Below are 4,960 nucleotides of genomic sequence, written 5' to 3' on the forward strand. Positions count from 1 at the left end.
CTGGAAGATTGGTAGAATTTTCCAGTGAAACCGTTGGTATGTATATAACTCACACATCCCTTTCATCCTGTTCAAATGCTTAAGTAAGCAGAGGAGGGGGCACCACAGATTATTAATGTTTAGGTCCCTCACATGCCTTTATCCGGCCCTTTGTGCACACAGTCTTGGACATGTGCACAACCCTACACATGTGTGTGGCTTTCAAGATACCTGGAATATGTTGGAGAATGTCAAAGAACCCTAAGGACATCTTATTTCTCTACTTTTCCTTTTAAGCTTTTTTATTAGCCTATTATTTACCCCAGTTCTTATCCACTGCCTCAGGCAGCTGTAATGTTCAACAAACATCTCTAATTGCTTTTGACAAAAACACCCCTGGGGAAAAGGCTGCTTGACTGGGTGAGCTCTGAGTTAGATCAAACAGACTTGTAAGTGGAGTCTTTCAGGAAACCAGCAGATAGATCAAGTATTCCTCTGGGAATGTGGCTTCGAAGGTGTTACAACCTTTTTCTGCCCCCTCTATTGGCTGCCAGGCTCTGGGTTTTAATCATGATGGTAGGCTGTTTATTTTCAAGGCTACCCCAGAGCTGGAGCAGTGGAGTGGGAATAAGCAGGTTTAAATGCCACAAAGCTTGCTTTACTTAATGCGATTTGGCTGTTTTTCTTAAATAAGCACTCACAAGACTGCTTCAAGTCTTTGGTTAATTTCTAGAGTTTTGAAAAAGTTTATGCTATCAATTTTTAACAATGGTCTTGTTGCTTTAATGGAGGAGGAAATTTTCTTAAGTCCTTTCTCCAACCAATTTTGCTGACATCACTCTACTAGTTTTTCTTGAGTCTGTTTTGTTTATCTAAGAATTGATGAATTTTATATAATTCCTAAATGCATAAATTTGATTATAGTTTCTGCTAAACTTTTTACCGTTACCTGTGTCTGTAGACACGAAGCCTTTTTCTCCCATAATGTTGTTCATTTCTGCTGTCCTTTTTTTTTTTTTTTGGTTGATCAGTGATTTGTCAATTTTATTAGTTGGCTTTTTTTAAGTCAATTGTTGAATATTTGGTCCATTTTATTGTATTTTTGTTTTCTATTTTATTAATTTCTGCTATTATTTTCTTTATTCTCTCAGCTTTCTTGGGTTCTATTCTGGAATTTTGTCATTAATGCCTGTAATTGGACTCTTGGCTTATACAACTATTTTTCACTTGTAACATACATACATATAATACATATTTTATTTATATATTTCATTCCAAATACTATTTTAGCTTTATCCCATAAGTTTCGAGATTTAGTATTTTTATTATCATTTAGTTAAAATAGTATTTTTTCAACTCGTGAATTAGACAGAAGTTTTTTTAAATAAACGTTTTGTTTTCTAAGTTATTTTTTATTGTTTACTTCTTAGCAGTTGTAATGTCATAAAATATATTTTTTATGATTTCAGTTATTTGAAATTTGTTGATACTTTATGGCCTTGTCTATGCTGTCTTCTAGAATTGTTCTTTGTGTGTGTGAAAAGAATGTGTTTCTTTCATTGTAGTGTCTTCTCTATATGTTCATGAAATAAGCCTTTTTAAATATGTTGTTAAAATCTTCCATAGCCTTACTGATTTTTTTTTTATCCTACTGGATATATCTGCTGGTAAAATTGGAGTTGGCAAAATTTTTGTGGTAAAAGATCAGATTTGCATATTTTCTCTTTGAAGTTCTTTGTTGGTGTAGAGGACTCTGTCTTAGTCATCTAGTGCTGCTATTAATGAAATACCACAAGTGGATGGCTTTAATAAAGAGAAATTTAGTCTATCACAGTTGAGTAGGTTACAAGTCCAAATTCAGGGCGTCAACTCCAGGGGAAGGCTTTCTCTGTCGGCTCTGAAGGAACATACTTGTTATCAGTCTTCTCCTGGTCTGGGAGCACCTCAGCGCAGGAACCTCAGGTCCAAAGGATGCGCTCTGCTCCCAGCACTGTTTTCTTGGTGGTATGAGGTCCCCATGTCTCTCTGCTTGCTTTTCTCTTTTATATTTCAAAAGAGATTGGTTTAAGACACTACCTAATCTCATAGACCTCATCAATATAACTGCCACTAATCCATCTTATTACATTATAGTGATAGAGTTTACAAGACATAAGGAAATCACATCAGATTACAAAATGGTACACAATCATAAAATACTGGGAATCATGACCTAGCCAAGTTGATACACACATTTTTTGGGGGACACAATTCAATCCATGACAGAATCCAACTGCTTTTTATATGTTTATCTTGTATCCTGATACTTGGCTGAAATTTTCTATTAGTTCCAGTACTTTTCTTGTGGATTCTTTGATGTTTTCTGTGTATAAGAGCATATTATCTGCAAATAAAGATACTTTTACTTCTTCCTTACCAATTTGGATGACTTTTATTTCTTTTTCTAGCTTAATTGCTCTGGCTAGGACCTCCAACACACTGTTGAATAAGAGTAGTGATAAAGGGCATCCTTGTCTGGTTCCTGTTCTCAAGGGAAATGCTTTCAAACTCTCTCCATTTAGGATGATGTTGGCTGTTGGCTTTGTATAAATGCCCTTAATTATGCTGAGGAATTTCCCTTTTATTCCTATTGTGCTGAGAGTTTTTATCATGAATGGGTATTGGACTTTGTCTAATGCCTTTTCTGCACCAATTGATAAGATTATGTGGTTCTTGACTTTTGTTTTATTAATGTGATGGATTACATTGATTGTTTTTCTCATGTTGAATTATCCCTGCATGCCTGGTATAAATACCACTTGATCATGGTGAATTATTTTCTTTTTTTGATATGTTGTTGAATTCTATTGGCTAGAATTTTGTTGAGGATTTTTGCAGCTATGTTCATGGGGGATATTGGTCTGTAATATTCTTTATTTGTGGTGTCTTTACCTGGTTTTGGTAGCAGGGCTATGCTGGCTTCATAGAATGAATTTAGGAGTATTTCATCCTTTTCTATGCTCTGAAATAGCTTTAGTAGTAGTGGTGGTAACCCTTAACTGGAAGATTGTAGAATTTTCCAGTGAAACCGTTGGGGCCAGGGCTTTTTTTCTGTTGGGAGTTTTTTAATTAAGTTTTCAATCTCTTGTTATAGGTTTATTCAGTTGTTCTACCTCTGTTTGGGTTAGTTTAGCTAGGTAATGAGTTTCTAGAAATTTGTCCATTTCCTGTAGGTTTTCAAATTTGTTAGAGTATGATTTTTCATGGTATTCTGTTATTTTTTTTTTTAATTTCAGTTGGGTCTGTTGTGATATCACCCATATCATTTCTTATATTGGTTGTTTGCTTCCTCTCCCATTTTTCTTTTGTCAGTTTGGCCAGTGGTTTATTGATTTTGTCTTTTCAAAGAACCAGCTTTTGATGTTGTTAACTCTTTCGATTGTTTTTCTATTCTCTGTTTCATTTAATTCTGCTCTAATTATTATTATTTCCTTTCTTTCTGGGCCGGAAGTCTTCTTTTGCTGTTCTCTTTCTATTTCTTCCAGTTGTAGGATTAATGTTTTGATTTTGGACCTTTCTTCTTTTTTGATGTGTGCGTGTATTGCTATAAACTGACGTCTTAGCACTGCTTTTGCTGTGTCCCAAAGGTTCTGGTAGGATATGTTCTATTCTCGTTTGATTCTATGAATTTCTTTATTCCACCCTTAATTTCTTCTATAACCCAGTAGTTTTTGAGCAAGATGTTATTCAGTTTCAGTGTCTGATTTTTTTTCCTTGCTTTTTCTGTTATTGATTTCTACTTTTATGACTTTATGGTCAGAAAAGATGCTGTGTAATATTTCAATGTCTTGGATTCTGTTGAGGCTTGCTTTATGGCTTAAGATGTGGTCTATTCTGGAGAATGTTTCACGTGTGTTGGAGAAGAATGTATACTTGGCTGCTGTTGGGTGGAGTGTTCGGTATATGTCTATGAGATCAAGTTGGTTGATTGTAGCATTTAGATCTTCCGAGTCTTTATTTAGCTTGTTTCTGGATGTTCTGTCCTTCACAGAAACTGGTGTGTTGAAGTCTCCTACTATTATCATGGAGCTGTCTATCTCTCTTTTCAATGCTGTTAGAGTGTATTTTATGTATTTTGGAGCCCTGTCTTTGGGTGCGTAAAAAATTATTATATTTATGTCCCCCTGGTGTATTGACCCTTTAGTCATTCTAGAGTGTCCTTCGTTATCCTTTGTGGTGGATTTTACTTTAAAGCTTATTTTGTCAGGGATTAGTATTGCCACTCTTGCTCTTTTTTGAGTGTTGTTTGCTTGACATATTTTTTTTTCTATCCTTTGCATTTAAATTAGTGCCTTTAAGTCTGAGGCGTGTTTCTTGTAGGCAGCATATAGGCAAATCTTGTTTTTTTATCCATTCTCACTTTCTGTCTCTTTGTTGGTGCATTTAGTCCATTTACATTCAGCGTAATTATTGATCGGTATGAGTTTAGTACTGATGTTTTGATGGTTTTTTTTTGTGTGTGTTTTGTTGACAGTTTCTTTTTTCCACTTAATTTTCTGAGCTGAGCCATTTTTCTTTATGTATTTTCTTTTCATCTTTTTCATTGTTGTTGATTTTGTATTTCCTGAATCCTTATGTTTTTCTTATTTTTTATTTTGAAATGTAGGATTTTAGTTTCCTTTGTGGTTACCTTAATATTTACCCCTCTTTTTCTAAGTTTAAACCAGTCTTTTATTTATTTATATTGCCTTGACTTCCTCTCCATATGAAAAATCTATGTCTACATTTTTTACCCCTCTTCTTTGTTTTCATGTTGTCATCTTTTACTTATTGACATCTCTGTTTCCCTATTCTCAGTGTTTTAGCTTTGACTTATTTTTGTGACTTCCCTATCTGGTTGCTCTGTCTTGCGTTCTAGTCTTGGGTTGTTATCTGATGTTATTGATTTTCTTTTTTTTATATATATATATTTTCTTGTACTTCAGGTGAAGGCTTACAGAAC

This window comes from Trichechus manatus, unplaced genomic scaffold (genome assembly GCF_000243295.1).
Source record: "Trichechus manatus latirostris isolate Lorelei unplaced genomic scaffold, TriManLat1.0 scaffold00051, whole genome shotgun sequence".
Taxonomy (NCBI): Eukaryota; Metazoa; Chordata; class Mammalia; order Sirenia; family Trichechidae; genus Trichechus; species Trichechus manatus.